The sequence below is a fragment of the Hakea prostrata genome, chromosome 9 (assembly GCF_041222555.1).
Source record: "Hakea prostrata isolate BN-2017 chromosome 9, UWA_Hpros_2, whole genome shotgun sequence".
Taxonomy (NCBI): domain Eukaryota; kingdom Viridiplantae; phylum Streptophyta; class Magnoliopsida; order Proteales; family Proteaceae; genus Hakea; species Hakea prostrata.
The window spans coordinates 55,474,579-55,497,803 of NC_142608.1; the positions used below are offsets into that span (position 1 = coordinate 55,474,579).

A 23,225-nucleotide genomic window follows, 5' to 3' on the forward strand; every position below is an offset into this window, starting at 1 on the left:
GAGAGAGTTTTCTTTTCTTTCTCTTCTTCGGACTGGATAACCGTAAAGCATGTCTACAGTCGTGCCTCTGCTGTCGGTGACGGTCAGTGTTATTAAATAATCCCTGATGAATAGTCTGAGAAGATAACTGTAGGATATGTGTATGCTAAAAGCCCCGTGAAACAGTCGGTGAGGCAGAGTGCTGCATGTCTATCGTGATGATTCTCTAACGAAAACAGAAGTTAAATAATCCCTAAAAATATCAGGATAAACTATTCTGATATGACTAAGATGATGGAGTAGAGTTAAAGGTGCCTATCCCAAAACTACTGAGGAAGAATTGTCTGTCAACGGTTGAGAGAGAGAGAGAGAGAGAGAGAGAGAGAGAGAGAGAGAGAGAGAGAGAGAGAGAGAGAGAGAGAGAGAGAGAGATTTCTGACAAGAAATGGTGGTGGGTGATTTCTGGCAGGGGGCTGGCAATGGCAGGTGTTTTCCGGCAGGCAAGGTGCAGGTAGAAGATGGGTGAAGGGAGAATCCTTTCACCCACCTAAGGGTTGGGTATAAGAGGGTAATTTTGTCACACCCCGCCCGCCAGGCCCGGTTAACCGCCCGACAACCCGCGGATGTGAACCGTCACAGGATCCATGGTTTTAGTCTATCAATAATAATAAATACAAATACAGATAATCAAGAGCAAGAATAGTGCAATAATTAATAAACAGGTTACAGGAGTCCAAATACTCCGATAAATATCCAAGAAATAATCAAAGGAAAGAATCAAGAATCAAATGTAATATCGAGTTCAGCGGAAGCAAAATAAGTAACTAAATAATCTTCATCTTCAGGAGGCTTCATGCTCTGCAAGTCCATGTACCACTGTCTGTCTCACATCAGCTTCATACGAGAAAGCTCTTTCATATGAATCATCTCCAACTTCCGACATTGTGCAACCATCTGTACAGTTTATATAATACATACAATGAAAGGAATGAGTTCCAACGAACTCAGTAAGGAACAAGCAATTCTCATATATATGTCAATACAATCCACGAATGCACATATGAAATGATATGGATGATATGCGAAATATGAATGCTACTAAGATCTAACTATGCAAGTCTCTAATGGTGACATGCTTTAAGATATACACCAGCCCTCCTTTGGGTAAGTCTCATCACTCACTCGATCCGGCAAGGACTGGTTACCTCTGTAGGGATCCTGGGCAAAGGGGTAAGTCCACACCGGCTCTCAAAACCGTGGTGGGGGTTAAGTCAACACTCTCTCACCACGACCATTGGCAATGAGTACTGGCGCATGTCGGGGTTTCTAATCCAATGCGGGGTCATAATGGTAACATACTATATGAAGTCCAGATACTTCCCCTATGGCACCAACCAACTCGGTTCAAGTATCCTTCACAACCTAGGAGTGTGAATCCTCACGGACCGGCTACCTCTGTTGGACTCCACTCCTTAACCCTATGGTCATCCACATATTATTGGGGCGGATGCTCTCATGACTCCTCGCGACACCCGGTCCGCTCCTTGGACGTCCATGAGCCCAACCCTAACATATGCAACCCTACCATTACATGACCAATAGTGGACCACCGAGTCTCCGCACGGACTGGTTACCATTGTTGGATGAAACATAGTCACGTCACCATTGTCACGGGTCACCCGGCTTCAATTCCCCTGCCGAAAGGGTAATAGCATGTGGGGTACCTAGCCATGCAATTCTAGACTCCCTAAGTATGTCATCAAGTAATCATGATAGTCTTTGAAGACATCAGCAGGCATGTGTCCCATTCCACAGACCTTCGATATCCCAAGCCAAGATATCCCAATGGAATACCCCTTCCATCACAATCACACTACATCACTCTTTATCATATTATGAACAGTTGTGCAATATCATAAAAGATGAAGTACATCAAGGAATACCACAAACAGCAAGTGTACAATAAGATTCACATACTTTATACAATTACTGACAAGTTACATGATCAAAGAATAGTAAATAGAACAACAGAATCATCATGTATATGTAATTGCATATAAATAAGAATGCATGTCCTTACACGTAATTTAGTAGAAGTCCTCTAACTTGCAATCCAAAAACTATTATAAGACTTTTATTTGAAACAGAGAACACCTAGGCATAGGGTTACAAGAATGTATAAGAGTCAAGAGTCAAAACAATTCAAAAATCAAACCTACACGATTCTTTCGGAAACCAGCCGGTTGCTTGTGGCGGTTGCTTAAGTTAAGCGACCTCCACAAGCGACCGCCCTATTCTTCTGCAGTTTCCAACTCCGAAAATCAGACTTTTTATCATCCGATTTCAATCCGTTTTGGGATGATCTTAGTCCGAAATTCAAGCTTAATAAGTCTAGAACAAGGGGGTAACAAGAAACCCTAAAATTAACAAAGATTTATTACCCAAATCATTCCCCTTGATGGGATCCATCCATTAAACAAATGCGGGGATTCGTTTCAGACGAGGATCTCATCAAGAACATTGAAAAGGGAGATACAACAAATCAAATGGGTAACCACTACCAAAAAGGAGATGGGTTCAAAACAATCGAGAGGTTAAAAGAAGAGAATTGCGGATGGAGATTCATTACCTTAATCGGAATCATCAAGAATAGAAGAGAAAAGGTTTCATATCATTAACAAGACTTGAGACTGAATCCCTGACGTCTCCACGACCGCCTAATCGCCCAAAATAGCAATCCCGAACATAATAATGCGTTAATAGGGCGAGGGATGCTATTTATAACGAACAGGGGGCAAAAGAGGGCATTTTCCCATAAGCGAGAACCGGTCGCTCGCTAAGGCGGTCGCTTGGTTTAATCAACCGCCACTAGTAACCGCCCCCAAGTATATTGCTATACAAGGGTGCTTTGCTCATGGGGTTGAAGACCAAGTACAACCAAACCCTAATGAAGACATGGGGGAGATCATAGTCCGAAAAATCAATCATAATAGGTTTGTAATAAAGGGGTTAGGGTTTCATCATAACATATGGCTCATGAAAAGGTTATGATCACGGAAAGAGAGGGAATGATTGTTATCAAGAAAATAACAAGAAATCATAGGAAATCTAGTTTATGTTAACAGAAACATTACCCATGAGGTTTCCCTCACATGGAAGGTTACAAAATGTTTCCAGAAAGATCATTCAAGGGTTAGGGTTAAGGTTTCAAGAATCTATTAGCTAGTGTTAAGATCATGATGATGATCATAGATCTCAAAGAATAGAATGAGATCATGGAATAGATGGTTGCAAGAATGCATCATCTTCTTCCTGATCTCAAAAAGAACAAGAACGAAGAATGAATAATTAGAAATCATAATTAAATTAAACATGGATCATGAAGAACATATAGTGATCAAGTTTAGGTTAACACAAATATCACCCAAGGGAAAGAGAAACAAAGAATGCACAATCTGAAAAAGTGTTGGGAAGTTTCCAACAAATAAAAGAACAATAGGGTTTCATATATGGTTACCTCTCATAAGAGTTGGTTACCTCTCATGAGTGTTACCCATAATTAATTCTCACAAAAACAACCCGAGATAGATAAAGGAAAATCTCATTAGTATTTCAAAATAAAGAATGGAATTAGAAAGGGTCTACTAATGAGAGAAAATAAGGTTCTCAATTAAAGTGAAGGGAAATAAATTCAAATCATACAATTAGGGATTACAAACAAGAATCCGTGTATCCCACGAAAAGACTAGGGAGAATAAAGATTCACCCTTAGGGCAAGGAATTTACAATCAAGAAAGGTTTTGGGGAGGGTCCAATGAATTAATAGAAAATAAAAGGGTTGCCAATTGTTCCAAGGAAAAACAAGGATCAACTCCTCAATCATGAGGACACAAGGGAAGGTCATGGTAATAATATGAGACCTTCCCCACAATAATAAAGATAGGTAGGAAATTAGGGAAAGTATCATTAAGAGCTTTGGTGGAATCAAATTCAAGGATCATCGCCATATGGCTTCAAGATCATAGAGTGAATTGGGGGATTCACTCTAGGGTTAAAAGAATTAAAGAAGAGGTCATTACAGTAGTGTAATACCCTTCTCATGATCAGAAAATCAGAAGTAGAGAAGAAAGAATGAATTAAAGAAGAAACAAATTGAATACCAACATTTTAGAAGAGAAACCGATGAAGAAATCAGAACAGATGCTTGAGGATCTTTCTTGGCTTCGAAGGAGAGGTTCTAGGGATCTTCCCACGTTCTCCAAGGCTTAGAAACATAGTGGGAGTGAAACACATGGAGTTCCCCCTTTTAAATAGCACAAAGAGTTCAAGAGTTACTAGGGTTTCACCAAACTGACCAAATTGACCCCGATGGTTGATTGGTTGCAAAAGAGGAAGTTCAAAGGTCGATCCCACACTATCTAGAGGTTTAGAAACATGGTGGGAATAGTTTACCACGAAATTAAAAGAAATAAAGCTTTTGAAAACCTTCAAAACAGATATTTACCAAAATACCGCTGCCTGGACAGCTTATTCAAAACAAAGGATTTAATGGGCCAAACTTCAATATTTTTGGATGGGCTTCTTTCAATACATCGTACTACTTACCTAGTATGGAGGGAAGTCTTCAAACCAGGTCCAACTAAGCTTTAGGTCCATCAACCAAGTTCTTCTTCACAAATAAATAGTTCAACACCAAATCAAGTAAGGTTTCCATAAGGAAACACCATCATCAATATCCATGGGTTTTGGGTCAAACACCATATCTTCTACTGAGATGGCCCACAAAGACATCTTCCTAAGATTTTCAAAGATAGAAAAACTGAAATCACGGTCAAACTTCAAAGTCAACATTAAACAAAACCCGACTTCACCCAAAACATATCGGGTTTCCGGGCTAGATTTAGGCTGGGTGTCACAAATTTAGTCATAATACCCATTATGGACAAAATGGTCATTTCAATTTCAAATTAACAAAATAAGCAACAGTGGGTAACGAGTAATATTGGGTTTAGTCAAAAGTGGGCCACCAGTAATTTTTCCCACTCAAGGGGGAAGACTAGAGTTTCACCCCCACTTAAGGTGTTTTGGTCCTCTTTCTTCATGTTTTTGCCTATTTTCACAAGTCCCGTTGAATGATCAAAGTTGTGGAGCAAGGGGACCTTCTATCTTGACTAATTGGCTGGTTTGAATTGGTCCTACCTGGTTGTCCTACATCAATTCTCCCTCTCATAGAGAGAGAGAGAGAGAGAGAGAGAGAGAGAGAGAGAGAGAGAGAGAGAGAGAGAGAGAGAGAGAGAGAGAGAAGAAAAAAAAGAAAAAAAAACTCATCCTTAAGTTCTAGTGAAATAAGAACTAATGTTGTATGGAAAGTGCTTGTTCAAGAAGGAAGTATGCTAGTTTATATTTCTATTTCCAAGGTGTGCAGGATGAAAAAAGGTAAGGTTTTCAAGAGTGATTAATCACAATGGTAGCGAATAGGTGGAGAACAGAATGGGCAAGAACATCAAAGAAAGAAGAAGAAATAGAGAAGACAAACCAGAGAGAAGAAGAACTAGTAGGGAAGACAGATCATAAGAAGAAGGAAATTAGCAAGAAGACAAATTGAGAGCAAGATCCAGAGAGTTAAAAATCCAATAGACAGAGAAGGTTACTAGGTTTGGGCTCTTAAATTGATGGGGGGACACTATAGAGAAGGTAAAAGGTAAAGAAGATAGAGAGATGAAGAGGAAATCTCAGAAGAATTACACTTGAAGAAAGAGAAAACACTAATAAGAAGAAGAGAAGTGTAGAGAGAGGGGGGCTGCAAATGCCCATTGTTAAAGCTTCAATTCATCTTCTTTATATTCCATAAACTCTCTTTCTTACTACAATGTAAGGGCCTATTTATAGCTTGGCTAAAGATTTACAAGAATAGAAACTTAAGACTAAAAATAGAAACCTATATTCTAGTAACTAGTGACTATAGAACCTTATAAATATAGAAACTAATTAAATTTAGAAATTACTAGGCTTTATATTTTAGCCACATGCATAATAACTAAAATAGGAACTATTGAAATAGAAACTAAACTAAGGTCCTAAATCTCCCAAGAATAAAATTCTCATGGAATCTCATCTTGGGCCTCACAAATCCTCTGTGAAACATTCCCGATATATTAAATAAATGGTTGTGAACAGTGTGTTGGCCCTCTTTCTTCATATTTTATCCTATTGTCGCCGTCCCGGTTGACTGGACAAAGTTGTGGAGCAAGGGGACCTTCTATCTTGACTAGTTGTCTGGTTTGAAATGGTGTCCAATGCTAGTTTGAATTGGTTTTAGCTGGTTGTCCTACATCATGAAGGGAATAAAACCAGCTTTTTCATGATGGTATTCCAAACAAAGTGAGAGACTGAGAGTCAACTCCAATACGCTTAACTCTTCGTGGAACACTGGATTATGAGCAATCTAGATAACAGCCTGATTATTATCATAGATTCTCACCAAAGATGAGATAGGAAAACCCAACTCCTGAATTAATGACCTTAACCACATGAACTCTGCCAGCATATGAGCCATAGCTTGATACTCAGCCTCGGCACTGGATCTTGCTACAATATTTGGTTTTAATTTCTCCAGGCCTTTAGGTTTCCACCAATTAAAGAATCATAAAATCCAGCTAGATCAATATTTCAATGGGGACAATATATAAGCCCTTTTCCTGGAGCTCCCTTCAAATAACATAGAAAACAAGCTGCTTTTAGTGAATCTTCTGAGGAGATTGCAAGAACTGACTAATAATAACGAAAAAAGAAACATCTGGCTTTGTTACAGTTAGATAAATAAATTTCCTACCAAGGTGTTTGTATCAATGTTTTGTCTTCAAAATCCTTACCGCTAGAAAATTCCATTTCTAATGTCAGTCCATGGAAGTACCAACCAATTTGGATGCATACCAGTTTCAATTAGCAAGTCTAGCCATTCTTCAGCTTATGCAGGTCTGTGGGCCTGCATCTCAAAGAGGAAGCCAAATAGCGCCCCAGAGGCTGCTGCCAGCAGCATTAGTAGTAGAAGTATCACTCTATACAGGGATTTTTTCTTTTTTTTCCCTCTTCAGTATTTTGTAAATTCTGCCAACTTAAAGTATAAGGGCTGAATATTCTTTAATCTTAAGTTTAATTGTTTTATTAGTTTTTGGTCTTTAAAGCCTCTACAATTTAGGGGAGCTATTCAAGCGTCCAAGTCATATTTCCTAGTAGGATTCCTAAGCCAAGTAGGTTCTTCTATTTCTTCTGGGATTCTTTAGTTATTTTCATACCTCAAGTTTAAGTTGTACAACTTCTATCAACCCTATCATTGGAAGAATAAAGCAGGCCAAGTTCAGTAATTGATGGAGATGCAAGGTCAGGGACCTTCTTTAGCCAAAGAGACTGCCGAGGCCCTGCTCATCAGGAACCTTGTTAACGTCTGGGACCTTTCCACCATCCACAGGAGCTGTAGAGAGTTGTTCAATTGGTTTATCTAGCAGATCTAGGACCTTTCTCTCTTCTTGAAGTTCTTGAAACCAAGGGGACGCCCCCCCCCCCCCCCAAAAAAAAAAAGGGGGGGGGGGGGAAAGAATCAATCCAAGGCCCTTCACAACTTTTGAACCAGCAATCAGTTTTGGTCCACATTTCATGCAGTCTCTCCATGCACACCATCACCTCTGATCCAAGTCTGTCTTCATTAATATTTCCCTAACGACAGGTTCTTGAATATTAAAATTCCCTAAAAGTCTAGGTAAGCTTCTTTGCCACTTATCCATCCCATGTGGTGGGTAGAACAGGCAAATGACCATTAGGTGTCTAGGTGAACCTTGAGCTTGGAATGTACAACTTCTTGAGATGCATCTCAGCCATATGACTCTCATTACAGCCAACCGTTTCCCTTGTACTTTCATCTTTAATTTGTTGGAAGTTTACTTTTTCACCCTTTTTCAATCTTTAGGCAGCAACCAAAGCAAAACCCCTTCTATTTTAAGACTCATTAGGTTAGAAGGCATTTGCCATGAATCTCTAAGGAAATGTTTCCCCTATTAAAATGGATAAAATGTGGTTTGACCAAGGACTTGGTACAAACTAATCTATTATAAGGACTCCAAAGAAATTTCCAGAAATTGGGTGGGTGCATAAACCTTAATTAAGAACACATAAAAGAGAAATGATTCTTCCAAATAAAACAAATATCAATCTGCCCATCATATGCTGGATTATTTGAAAAAAGTATATGATGAACATCTTTTACCTCATAAAGGAGCTAATTAAAATGGTTGAATAGTTTCTCCACTCAATTCTCTTCCAACCAATTTCAAGATATCCATAATCTGCCACAAATTAAGGCTTATAAAAACTATGGCCTGGAACGAACTGTATTACAAGGCGTTAAAACGTGAAATAAGACACATAAAAAGATGTGTTTAACAAATACAAGCTCATAAAAGATATTCATGTCCATAAAAAAAAAATCCCGGGAAAACAACAAAAACTCAAAATAGTATTTTGAAGCATATAAGAAGACAAACATACTGCAAATTTTCATTTCAAAAGTCTGGTCAAGTTTTTCATGGCAATTTCATTAGAAGTAGCATAGAACAATACATAAAGAGTGAGCGGAAGTAAGCCAGGTATCATTTCCAAGGATCAAACAAAGTGAGCCAAGCCAGAGTTCACTTTTCTGGCATTTAAAGATACCAACTAACCCAGCTCATCAAGCTAAACAAGCTTGAGGCAAGTATGTGGAACTTCAGATGGTTAACATGTCACCTGGTCAGACATTAAATCAATAGTTTTGCAATAAAATGTTTCATTGGTCACAGGTTTGACTCAGGAACTAGGCTCTCCACAAAGCAGACATAAGGCTCTGTACAGCATGAGCCTTCCCAGACTGCAATGGTAGAAGCCTTATGCTCAGCAAGAACACTCTTTTTATGTCAAACATGGGGACTGCTGCTTGGTGAAAAGGTCACAAGCATGAGCTGCCAGCATGCAGACATGTTGCTTAAAGTCTCAGAGTGGCCTTCCTGTAGAAACCATACAGGTAATCAATAGTCCCAAGGGCCTGTAAAAGTGGGACTCATACCACATTATGGGACTTCTAAGAAAATGTGACATAATCCAATTCTCACACAATTTATTTAGAATTCATCAGCCATCATATCTTCTATAATTTTAATGAGACAGGGCTTAGGACGATGGCAGTCTAACTGGTCTTCTACCACAGGATTAGAAAATAACAAATGTTACAAGCATGCTTCATGGACCAAGTATAGGGCCTAAAAGCACCAACGAGCTAAGCCTGCTGAAGTCTCGAGATTCTTAGACAAGTAAATCCGATAACAACAATAACTCAGCTATATCCCAACTAAATGGGGTTGACCACATGAATCCTTGCAAACAAAGTAAGGGAAACTGAGGACCTCAGAAAGGCAAGTTAGAGGAATTAAGAAATCAGATAAGAAAGGTGAGAAATAGGAAATGAAATATGAAAATAAGCGAAAAGTGGATATCCCAGGAAATTAGGGGAAAGACCCAGACTTCTCGGATCCTTGCTCTTCAATAAAGTCCATGTGAGATCATAGTTGGTAAAAGACCCAGACTATGCATGCAATTCTTCACTAACTTCAGCTATGGTAATTTAAGGCCTGCTCATAGATATTTAGCTCCCTCAATCAGAATCAGATCACTCCTCACTGGGGATTCTTAGGCGTTTGATAGACATGGCCAAACGACCTCAAACAACATTTTCTCAGAGCATGTTGCTGATCAAGGCAACTCTCATATCAGCTCTAATATCTTAGTTCCTCACTTTATCCTTCCCAGTTTTTCCACGAATACATCTTAAAATCTCAAATCTTGGACAAGTGAATATGACTACTACATATTATATAAAGGGTTTACCAACTTCTTCAAAGTTTATGAGGGAATGGAAGATGGATAGATCTTTGTACCTCCCCTTCCATCAATCTGATTTCTTCCCTTAATAATGCAATTGCTTCCTTTATTTCGCATCTGATCATATATTTGATGATTGGACATGCTTGCATCTGCGATCCTTAGTCTGGATATTCGGGTCACATCAAGCATATCCATTCATAGTGCAAAAACTCAATCAAATTTCAGATACTTTTAGAGTATTTTCTGTTGCAGAAATGAAAATCCACTTCAAATTAAATAAATAAATGACCACATCTCAGTTGAAATTTTAACTGAAAAGTCGAACATAGGAAATTTTGGCTGTAATTTTGAAAATTTCAGTACTTGTGTGACTCCCATCAAAGGGAAGTACCAGACAATCTTTTGTGGATGACACCTTCTCCTGCCCATGCCACCAGCCGTAGATGCTAGCAGCAGCATAATGTGACTCATCTCAGTCGATCAGCAGGTTTCATTACATCCAATGTGTTCATGATTCAATGTACACATCAATTGTGAAGGACTACAGACATTTATTATTGCAAACTATAATGTGACATTTTTATGTTCTACACTCGCAGAAAATTGCACATTGACTCCATCAAACTTTTATTGGGGTAGATACTAGACAGCATAGCAGTTGGGGTAGATACTAGACAGCATAGCAGCTATTATTAGCATTTACTAATTACTGAAAATTTGTATGGGGAATTTAGGAGGGTATTGATGAGAAGATGTCCTAGAAAATTATTTACTTATTTCTTTAATAAAAATATTTGAAAAGTATAAACTTTTGAATGATTTACTTTATCACTTTTTCAATTGCTTACTATTTATGTCCTCTAGTACTTCAACAATGTGTAAATACGTAATTATACACCAAAATACAACCATATATTGCCAATCAAGGATGTGAATCCAAAACACCAATTTACTTAACTCTTGTTGCAATATGATCATTTAAAGATGTTTATATAACACAACATAGGGTTCCCATTAATCGCCTTAGTTTAGCTTAAAATCCACTGAAACTAGGCAAAAAATTACAACATTTGAGCCAAAGATTTGCTGGAATTTGGGTACACCAAAAGGAAACAAGATTTTAACCTTGTATGTGCTAATGAGTTTGCAAAATCTCATATACCAAAACAGTAAAAGAAAATTGAGCATCTTTTAATCTGATATCAGGAAAAATTTTGGACACTTGGATGTGATCATTATTCACAGATCAGATCGTTAGAAGCCCAAAATTAATGAAGAACATCAATCAGTGCAGGATATTCCTAAGCATGGGGTGGATAATTAACCATTTCAACTAGCTTTAGATGTGCAGCACTTATACGTCAAAGAAAGCCAGACAGTTATGAACCAAAAAACCACTGTAAAGAAAATAAGAAATCCAAGGGTGAAAATAACCATTAGTACTAAGGATAAAAGGCACGTTGAAAAAAGAAATTGTTAAACCAAACTTACAAGAGAAAGATCTAACCCCAGGATAATGTTGCAATACTGGTGAATAATGATCAAGAGCAATGTATATCTTCTGAAGAAGATTTAGAAGAGCATCCACTTTATCCCCTAATAGGTCACCTGAGGGAAAGATCAAGATAGTATAAAGACTTAGCCTGCAAATAGAAAAGCCAAAATTTGGGCAATAGAATCCAAATCTGGGACACAGCGGCATCCTTTCCTTGATGCATAAAATACCAATTCTGTATTTCAATCCATTAATAATCACTAATAATTGGTAGTGCAGTGGTAAATGCCAAGTTGGAGAGGGCCTCTGTTTTTTGAGTGGTAGTTTTGTATTAAGACCTTTTCCCATGCTTTTACGGGCTTGCCTGGTAGCAACACATACCAAAGAAATATAAATGTAACCATTTTTTTCCAGCTGGTAACCAGCAACAAATAGCCAGGTACAAAGACCTATCTCCACCCATTATCACCAGCTTTTCTACATTGAAGATATTCATCAGCACTTGGAACCTTTAGAGATGTAAACTACGATCATAGAAGAAAATTCGATCAAAATTGTCGAAATTTCGGTCGAAATGTCTGCGTTTTTCAAAACCGAAATGAAATACAAGGACAAGCACATGAAATGTTTTGTATCGACCGAAAAGATACGAAATTTCGGTTGATACAATACGAAATTTCGTATCAACGCGAAATGATCCTTTCCATGGTATAAAAATGCATCTTTTCGACATAATTTCAACATTCCGCCATTTCGACCCATATCGCCCACTGAGATTTCGACTGATTTTGACTTTTTTTTTCTAGCTTTCATCCCTCTTTTCACCTAATTTCTAGAACTGTTTTGTTTGTGCCTTAAATCTTCTTGTATTGCTTCCAAATTTAAGTATGTTTACTTTAGTGTGTTGATCTATGCATTTGTAATGTCAATTAATTTTTGGTTATTCCTACTATTTTTTTATTTTTCTATTAATAAAAATTATTTTGTAAATTATGTATATTGCTAAAAATGTATATTTATAGTAGATGTAAATTAATGTATATGAGAGTAGACTTGTACTGTCATTTGTATAGGGTGCAAACGAAAGAGGGAGACATGGAATAGAGTAGACTTGTAATTGGTAACATTCTCGCTTCTTCTCATATGTAGTATATACTTGAATGTTATTTTTTCAATGGTTTTTTCGGTTAACTAGTAGTTCCACAGTGTTTATTATGCTTGAAATAGGTAGTATGCAAGAATCGAAATAATTTTGAGTCCATATGAGGCCCAAAATTGAAGTTCGAATTTTCAAAAAAAAATCACTAATTTCGACCAAAATTTCAGTCGAAACTTCGAAATTTCGGCCTTTTTCAAGATCAAAATTCCTGTTTCGACCGATATTTTTTCCTTGACTACGATCATCCATTCTACACTGCTTAATCAATTTGACTGAAGGGCCCCAATAACTGTCAGTACTAGGTCTAGTTATAGAAAAAGCACACTTGGTGGAGTTTAAAAGGCCAGGTTTGGATCACTTATGGACCCTCTCCATGGATGTCTATTACAGAGCAATAGTAAAGAGTTTCAGAAGGAAGAAGAAGACAGAGAGAAGAATAAAGAAAGCTTAAGGAAATACTTCATTGCCTTTCGTATGGTATGCCAATACATTTATATTACGAGTATTACTCATAATAGAACCTACTAGAAGCAGTTATAACAAACAGAATTGGTTATAGTAGATCACATGGTGTATAACAGATCACATGGTGTAGTCATTAAAAAAGGCAGGCTGTTTGGTTATACGTGAGCTTTGGCGTGGAGGCTTTGGTGGATTGGTTGCTGACGTGGCATCCTCTATAGGCTGGCTTGTATCATTCCTTTCCCCATCGACCAGTACCTTGTCCTCAAGGTTAAATTGGGGAAAACAGCTCACAAAGGCGGTGAAGTCTAGCCAAGTTGCGTCTTCAAGTGGAAGACCGGTCCATTGAATTAGAAGTTGACGTATGGCACTTCCGTGACGCAGAATATGTCGTTCTTGAAGAACTACAGCTGGAGTTAAATCTTATGGGGGAAGTGCAGGGGGAGCCCGAGGTCGGTGGAGGAAGGCCGACACAGGGTTTGAGCATAGATGCGTGAAAAACAAGATGGATTTGAGAACTGAGTGGAAGATCCAGGCGATAGGCGACCTTACCCACGCATTCTGTAACCTGAAATGGCCTATAGTAATGCTTTCCCAGCTTGTGATTCAGATTGCTAGCGACTGTCTGCTGGCGATAGGGACGAAATCGGACATAGAGCCAGTCGCCGACAGCAAAATCAAAATCCCGATGCCATTTATTGGCTTGCAATTTCATGCGTTCTTGAGCTTTCGACAGATTGTGCTTAAGATCAAGTAGAAGCTGGTCGTGGGTCTGCAATTCGTCGTCGACCATGGCATTCGAGGAAGAACGTGGGAAGTAACAGACCACAAATGGAGGCTCTCGGCCGTAGAGTGCTTGAAACAGGGAGGTCTGTATAGTTGAGTGGTAAGCTGTATTGGAAGAATACTCTACCCAGGTTAAAAATTTCACCCAGCGATGAGGATAGTCTGAGACAAAGCAGTGGAGATACATTTCTAAGGTCCAATTGACGACTTCAGTCTAGCCATCGGTCTGTGGATGGTAGGCGGTGCTGAGGGCTAGAGTGGTGCCATGGAGACGATGCAATTCTTTCCAGAAATTACTGAGAAACAAAGGATCTCGATCACTCACAATAAATCGGGGAATTCCATGGTGACGAACAACCTCTGTCAGGAATGTTTCGGCAATGATGTAGCTGGTGAAACCAGTGGCGAGTGGGCTGAAATGTGCGGATTTTGTCAAACGATCTACCACCACCATGATCGCCGTTATGCCACAAGACATTGGCAAACCTGTGATGAAATCCATGGAAATTTCCTCCCAAACCCTTTCTGGAACTGGCAGTGGTTGGAGGAGTCTAGTTGGGCAAGTTGGGGGAGTGACAACGGGCCAAAAATTGCCGTGTATCCTTGGCCATTCCTGACCACCAGACATTTGCTGATAGCCTCTTTAATGTGCAAACATAGCTAGCATGACCCCCGACCGATGATGCATGATTATCTTAGAGAAATTTCTGGCATAGGGAAGAAGTGGATGGTGAAGGGCAGGCCTAGCGCAATGGTGGAGTCTCTCCATTGTGCGCTGGAGGTCGCGGGTTCGAATCAGCCTCTCTGGAAAAAAAAAAAAAAGCAGGGGTAAGGCTGCCTAGAAAGTCCCTTCCCCAGACCCCACAGTGTGGGAGCTTCGGCACTGGGTACGCCCTTTTTTAGGGAAGAAGTGGATGATAAGACCAACCTATTGTTCCTCATCAAGAACCCATTTCAAAAAATAAATTCAGATTCATTGTTGTCTCTGTCGCGTAGGTGGTGGATAATCTGTTGAAGTTCGGAAGAGGTCTCTGTCTCCACTCTGAGCTACTGTAACAAGTCTGCTTTGGGAGTTACTGTTAACAGAGCATAGAGAGCAATCACTGGACACCTAGAGAGCACATCTGCACCTTGGTTCTCTCGGCCAGGACGGTATTGAATGTCGAAATCAAATCCGAGAAGCTTAGTTAACCAAAAATGCTGCTCAGGGGTCTGAATAATTTGAGCATTCAGTTCTTTTAAGCTTCTCTGGTCAATGCGGATGATGAATCGATTTCCCAATAGATATTGCTGCCATTTTGCTACCGCCTATGTTATAGCATACATTTCGCAAGCATAAGTTGAGGAAGCCTGCATCTGTGGGGACAATTTGCGGCTGTAGAAGGCAATAGGGCGCCCCTGTTGAGAGAGAATGGCGCCAATTCCAGAGCCAGAGGCATTTGTTTCAAGCATGAATGGTTCGTGAAAATTTGGTAATGCTAATGCAGGTGTTGTTACCAATTTAGATTGTAAGGTGCGGAAAGCCTCTACCGCTACAGAAGACCAGTGATAATCGCCCTTGCGCAGAAGATTGGTTAATGGTGTTGCTAAGTTAGCATAACCCTGAATAAATCTGCGATAATAGCCTGTTAAGCCTAAGAAATTGCGTACCTCCTTGAGATTTTTCGGAAATGGCCAAGACATGATCACCTCAATCTTCCGTGGATCCACGGCAAGTCCCTACGAGAGATGATGTGCCCAAGGTATTCGACTTCTTCAGTGCCGAACACACTTGCTCTGCTTGGCAAATAGCTGGTTCTGTTTGAGAATTTCAAGGGCAATTTGAAGATGACTGAGATGATCTGTCCAACTGGTACTGTAAATGAGCAAGTCATCAAAGAAAATTAGGATAAATTGTCGGAGATAAGGCCGGAATAGATGATTCATGGTGGCCTGAAATGTTGACGGAGCGTTGGTGAGTCCGAAGGGCATTACAGGAAATTCGAAGTGCCCTTCGTGTTTGCGAAAGGTTGTTTTCTCAACATCGGCAGCGGCGACTTGAATTTGATGATAGCCAAACCTTAAGTCTAGTTTAGAGAAGAATTTAGACCCATGAAGCTCATCAAAGAGTTCATCCGCTGTGGGGATTGGAAATCGATCTCTGATGGTCACTGCGTTTAGTGCTCTGTAATCTACGTAGAAACACCAAGTGCCATCGCGTTTCTTGACAAGGAGAACTGGTAAGGGTTTATGCTAGGGCGGATGATACCTGTGCTCAACATCGCCGTCACCTGTTTCTCGATTTCACTTTTTAGGAAGTGAGGGTACCTGTAGGGCTTTACGTTAACAGTAACTCCAGGTTGAAGATGAATGTGGTGTTTGTGGGCCCGAACTAGTGGCAGCTCCAGAGGTTCTTGAAATATTCCAAAATATTGATCCAGTAAGTGTTGAAGCTTGTGGCGTGAATCATGTGTGGGCTTAGTTGCACAATGATCCATTTCAAGCTTGTATACGACGTCAATCTCATGGGCTGGATCATGTGTGGGCCTAGTTGTACAACAATCCAATTCAAGTTTGTATAAAACGTCATACTCATGGGCTGCAATAAGCTTTCGTAGCCCATGAAATTGTAATTGCATTGGTACCTCTTCAGGAGCCCCTGTCAACACCACCCTTTGATCAACATTCTGAAAGTGCATCGCCATGCGTTGATAGTCAAAAGTAATGGGTCCCCGCTCACCATCCACTTGTACCCCTAAGATGAGATCAGCGCCATATATGGGTAACACGTGAGCTTCGAGGAATGATGAATAACCCTGGAGGGTAAGATTGATATTGCGAATAATTCCTTCGCATGACATGCGGTTCCCATCTCCCACCACCACAGAGATGTTGCAATAAACTTCGATCGTCAGCTTTAGGTTGCGGGCCATTTAACTTCTAATGAAGTTATGCGTGCTCCCACCGTCAACGAGAACTTGAACAGAGCGTCCCAAAATTTTGCCCGTCATCCGTAATGTGGTTGGCAAATTGACTCCCATCATGGAGAATAATTCGTGCACCGGTTCCTCTTCTGGTTCAGCCACATAGACAAGATCGGAAGTCACCATAGTGGTCTCCTCTGGCTCGTCTCCTTCTTCAAATTCTAATAAGTAGAGTTGTCGTGATTTGCGGCGATGTCTTTTGATCGGCAGAGCACTGCTGGTATGGAAGCGCCTTGTTAAACACCGTTGGAGTTGGTAACAGCGGAGGTTTTGCAGAAATCGGAAGTACCCGCAAGTAGTTCCTTCTTCCTTCAAGCAGCTTATGCTCGTACAACCGAGCAAGTCCCACAGTCTCTGCCATATCTGCAGGTCTAGCTGCCATAACCTCATGTCGAATATCAGTTTTAAGGCCTGAGACAAAACAACTTACCAGGAAATCGGTGGGAAGTCCTATGATCTAATTTGCCAGTGCTTCATAACGAGATTGATATTCTGCTACTATTGTGATCTGAGTGAGTTTAGCTAATGTAGCTCAAGGATCGTCGAATGGTGTTGGACCAAATCTGCGAACAATAGCCATTTTGAATGCCTCCCATGACGAGAACATACCGGACTTATACATCCATTGGTACCACTGTGTTGCTTCACCATCCATATGGAAGGAAGAAATTCGTAGTCGCTGTTCATCAGGCGTGAGGTGATAATCAAAAAATTGCTCTGCCTTGAACGTCCAGCCAGTGGGATCTGCGCCATTGAAGGGAGGAAAATTCAGTCGGATGGTTTGAGTTTGAATTGATCTAGTCGCCGGTGTTGATGGGCTCTCTGAAGAAGATCCGAATCGATTCTGTGATCCAGGCGTGGATGGTATTCGTAGTGCTTGTTCAATCTTCCCGTCGATTGCTGTTAGCCGCAAGACTACTTCAGAGAGCGTCATTCTCTATTCAGTAAGAGTTTCGTGTTGGGCATTCACCACCGTCTGCAATGCCGCGAGTTTCTCTTCGTGTTCTGCTGTTGTAGCACTGACATGTTTCACTGCTTCATCGATTTGCCCCATTCTCGTTCTCTCCGTCATCGATCCGGCAGGTCGGACCAATGTTGCAGAGCAACAGTAAAGAGTTTCAGAAGGAAGAAGAAGACAGAGAGAAGAATAAAGAAAGCTTAAGGAAATACTTCATTGCCTTTCGTATGGTATGCCAATACATTTATATTACAAGTATTACTAATAGTAGAACCTACTAAAAGCGGTTATAACAAACAGAATTGGTTATAACAGATCACATGGTGTATAACAAATCACATGGTGTAGTCATTAAAAAAAGCAGGCTGTTTGGTTATACGTGAGCTTCGGCGTGGAGGCTCTGGTGGATTGGTTGCTGACGTGGCATCCTCTATAGGCTGACTTGTATCAATGTCAGTCCTGTAAATTAATCAAGTTCAATGGTAGCAAGAAACAAATTGTGCATATACATAGGTGGAACTGTTGAAGAACATTTATGAGTCTGGAGGATTATTCTGGGGGAAAAAATGGCATAGTTCGATAAAGAAAGAAAAGGAGGGAAATTTAGTTAATTAGTTAAGAGAATGTTAATATTGAGGACATCTTCTTCAACCCAGTCTCTTAATTAGGCCTACTTAGCAGTGGAACGAGGGAGATCACACCCTAAAATTACTATCAAATGCATCCAATATCAGACGCAATGATTAAAAGAACTTTCAAAAGAACTCTGAAACCAGTTAATGTGGAAGTGTCAACCCAGATTTGATTTGAGTTTCACTCTCATGTGGGGCAGGACATACAGTCTGACTGGCCATAGGGAAGGGATCTTGCACACATTATCTGAGAGAGAACAAAAAGGAGATGAGAAGGACTGAAGTCAACATAGAAGCTGGTCTGGTATCACCAGAACTGAACTGACCAAACAATGAAGTGCAGCACAAAGTAGAGACGTAGAAGGAATAGTGATCAGATCATGATGCTGGGAAGAAGAGAACAGAAAGAGAGGGTGCCTAAACAAAAGCTATGTATTGATCACATGCTTACTTATAACAAAAGCTATGCATTGATTACATGCTTACTTATAACAAAAGCTATGTATTGATTACATGCTTACTTTAAACAACAAAAACAAAAATAAAAATAATAAAGAAAGAAAGAATCTATTACTTCCCAGGACATAAACTAACAAAATAGGAAGTTAGTAAAACTCAAACTGGGAATTCCCCTGCAATGTTACCAGCTATCCCAAAATAAAAGATTACACAATATTTTCCTCACTAGTTAGGGGCAAATTCATATGAATCATCAATAAAATTCGAGGTGATGTAGAAAGCAATCCAACGGACAATTAAGCTTAAAAACCAACCTAAACATGTGAAGTACTGCTCTCCATGTGGTTATAACTAGGAGAAAGAAAAGGAAAGCTGAAGAACATCCAAAGTATATGCCATAGCTTAACTTAAACAGAAAATCTGGTATAAACATAGAACCAATAGGTGTAAACCATACAGATCGAACTCTTCTGTTAGTGATATTTTTAGGAGGAAAAAGCTAATGATATGGCAGAATATTTAGTTAACATGCAATATACAAGATTGATGCTTATAGTGGTTCTCATACGCAATTTGTAATTAAGCTGCTTTTACTATTTCCCTTCTATCCCTCAACAATGATTAGTCACTCTGGACATAGGGTGAGGGTAGATAAGTATGCCTATTTCTCATGATTGAAATCAGTTCAATATAAGGAACACAGAATACGACTCCTCTCAGTATAGAAATCAGTTTGAAGATCCCATGTGTTCCATTCATATATTAGATTAATTCAATAAACCAACAATTTAAAAAGGTCAAAATCATATTATGGTCCCTTCAAAATCCACAAGAATGTCACAACCAGAAAAGTATTAATCCTCATTAGGAAAATAGATTGTAGTTTTGATATCTGAATACCTCTTCCTTGGCCTTTTGTAGGTCAGAGTATCTTCTTTCAAGTCTCTGTTGGTATACCAGCCCAATTCTTTTCTTTACTGCAGCATTTTTGGCTAGTCAGCAGCATTGTAAAGTCAACTTCTCCAACCTGAAGACAATCCAACAATGTAGTTTTTTTATTTTCAATCCAAGAAACAATGGATAAATCATACATGCATACATATAAATATATTTAGAAGGAAAATAAACTTGGGAATAGCAATGAGTAGGCATGGCAGCTCATGCATCCACTTTCTTGAGATAAGTACACTCACACATAACAATAAGTGGATATGGTATATGCATACCAAAAAGCTTGCTTGCATTTGTATCTGTTTATGTGTCTCAAAAGAAAAGGTAGAAAAGGGAATCCAATTAAAATGGGATAAGCGCAGTCCATGCCTGCAGATAATCAGACCTCGAAATACAGATGACAATGATAAGTGATAACTTTGCCCTCCTTATCACAGATTACTAGCAGTAGGGTAGCGCATTCAAAAGCCTTACTCTGATCTGACTTTACTGAGCAATATTGGCGCACCTTATAGAGTAAGGACCATTAATAAGTCCAATTGAGGTAACCTGGACAGGACTAAGGATCAATGCAACAGGATCTCAGAAGATTCAGCTCTGTTAGGGTTTTGCAAAAATCAAAATTACAATTTTTGGGTTCTATAAACAAATGGAGCTTTAAGTTAAATTTTGAACAATGAAGGTGAAGGGTTGCAAAGTTTGCTTGAGGAATAGGATGGTTAAGATGTTTATCACTTGGAGTGAAGATATTTCAGAATTGTAAGGGATTAGATGGTTGGGGTTTTGATGATATGGACTCTCTTTTAGGTTTTGGGTGAACTGTTTCAGACAAGGCTAGGATCAAATGCAGGAGGGGTGAGGCTGATTGATCCAACAATTTTGGGACAATTCTGCTGGTGGGACATAGGTTTCCTGAAAATGAGGGTTTTCTTTTCTCTACCCCCCCCCCTCCTTTTGTGGGGGTTGTGGTGGTGGGTGGGGGGGGGGAGGTGTGGGGGAGGAGGGTTTTGAATTATCAAGAACTAAGGTTATTGTAGTTTGACATGGCAGCATGTTGGAACAAGTGGATGGCAAGCTATAGGCTTCCTGTAGTATTAACTTGAAGGAAGCATGATGGCTAGCGAGGCTCAAATCAAGCTTGAAAGTTACAAGTTGATGCAAGTCTGGCACCAAATTGGGCAACTTCCCTTTGAAGGGTTTATAGATATGGGTGTTGGCCCTTTGTTCAGCAGGTTTATGTTGTCACAGGCCAATTCACTTATGGGCCCATAAGTGTTTAGGCTAAGTACAAAAATAGGTATTTGTTATAGTTTAATTGATCTCTAATTATGTAAATTCTGCCCAACTTAAGTTATAAGGGCAGAATGGTCTTTTATGTTTTATTTTAGTTTAAGTAATGTTTTATTTAGGATATACGATAAGGGGTCATTTTAACTTTTTAGTTATTAAAGTCCTATTTGAATTCTAACCAGTATGTTGAGTACAACTAGAAAAGTCAGTTTTTAAGTCCTAACTTCACAAGGACTTCTTATGTAAGGCTATAAATAAGCCTTGGCCATGTAACAGATGATAGATCTGAGAATACAATTAATAATGAGTGTTGTTGCCTAAGAGCAAGGTGTTAGTAGAGCTTCTCATTAGTGTTAAGGGACCTCCATGTAATTGAGTAAGCAACCTAGAGTTTTTATTCAAAGGATTCTCCTTTGGCAGTGCTTCCAACCTGCCTCCACCATTCAATCTCCATCTCAGCCTGTTACCAGACTTGAGTTACATGTAAGTAACAAGTAAGCACTCATTTCATTCCCATTCCACTCTTTTAATTTTCTGTTTGCAATAGCTCTTCTTCTTTTCACCATAAACCCTAGTTCCTTAGCAGACCTAGATTCCCAAACCCTATCCTAAACTCTAGTTCCTTTGCCACCCTGAATCGCAAATCCTATCCTAAACCCTAGTTCCACAGCTACCAAATTTTCCCTTCTAGAAACTTAACAGCCTAACCCTAACTCTTTAATGCTAAAACCAGACCCCTTACAACCTACCGACAACTGCAAAAACCCTAACAAACCCTAACGCATGGGCCCTACGACCAACACTAATTTCAGCAATCAAAGGGGAGACATTGCCGTTTTCATCAGTTACCTGAAATAGGCAGAAACAGGGGTCCTTATCTCATGAATTCAGACTTGATTTATAATTCTGTTTAACCCTAAACTAAGACCTGAACCAGTTTTGGCTGAAACCTTAAAACCTTAATTTGAGTATCAAGTTAAGGTTGGTTTTAATAAGATCTTCACTTGAGGCTACATCAAAAAATCAAGAAAGGTGCTGGACCTAAGGTTTTGGGGAACTAATTTGGTTTTAACTTGGATTAGATGCCAGGTCGATGGAGAGGATGACATGTACAGGCTTTGGATTATGTTTGGGTGGATTGTAATGGTGTATGTGGGTTCCTGATCTGATACATTCTTATTGATTTATAGTTTCAAAAAATGGAAATAGGAAGGGGGAGTTTAGGATTTGAGTTTGGAAGGTTTGGAAGTAGAATCTGGGTGATGGGGATCAATACTTGATTAATATTGTTTCAATGGGTGGGAAGCAAGATTCTCAGATTAAAATTCTTGCCACTGAATCTGAGTATGAGCCACGTGTGTATGTTCTTCAAATTAGTGAAGAACTTTAAAGAACCTCAGTGCTTCCGAAAGGGCCACAACCCCGGGAAACCCCCCCCCCCCCCCCTCCCCCCCCCGTGATGCAGAATTGAAGACATATTTACGAAAGAAGAAGCCCATTGGGTTAGGCCCATCAAAGGCCTAAAGTTGTCACCTGAATCAGCCCATGGCTTTCATGGGCTAGGGCTGTTTTAGTGGGTTAAAGTTAGCCCACATATGTTGAACTTCATAGTCTAGACCTAAGCCTAAGTCTAGTTTTTAGAAAGTCAATAAAAGGGGCTTTAGTTTGAAAATAAGAGAACTCATTGTCAAAGGAGTTCTCCTTTGTCAAGAGTTAGGTAGTAGTTGAGTCATTAATAGGTAGGTGGTGTTAGCTAGTGGTTGGATGTTGCCATTAATGTTTATGTCTCTTTAGAATGCTATATAAAGAGACTTATGTAAGTGGTGAAGACACAACTCATCTATTGAAATCAAATTGCTTTGTTAGCATTCCTTCTCTATGGAGACTCCTTGTGTTTGATCAAGGTAGGTTGGTGTTTGATCCAATCGATCCACCTTGCGGTGTGAAGCCCGGGTGTTACTTTGTTGTCCATATTGTTCTCTTAATTCTCTTATATTGTCCACCATTTCTTCTTTATAGTCTCCTGCTGTTTTGAAGACCTATTTAGTCCTTGTTCTTAAACCAATATCCTTTTCTACCACCCGTTTCAGCCTACCTTTATATCTGAAGTTTATTTATCTTAAGTCTATCAAATCTGAAGTTGATTCCCTGTGAAAGGTCCTATTTGGCTACTGTTTTGATC

At 39.6% G+C, this 23,225-nt stretch overlaps 1 long non-coding RNA gene across 1 annotated transcript; it reads right to left on the bottom strand.

Annotated features, from left to right (window-relative positions):
• Positions 1 to 556: 556 nt before the first annotated feature.
• On the bottom strand, positions 557 to 20,347 carry LOC149005618 (uncharacterized). The gene is made up of 5 exons (XR_016175481.1): positions 20,139 to 20,347; positions 19,703 to 19,829; positions 11,380 to 11,496; positions 8,240 to 8,318; positions 557 to 933 (listed from the first exon to the last, which is right to left on the bottom strand). It is a non-coding gene; the product is annotated as an uncharacterized LOC149005618 (long non-coding RNA).
• Positions 20,348 to 23,225: the final 2,878 nt, after the last annotated feature.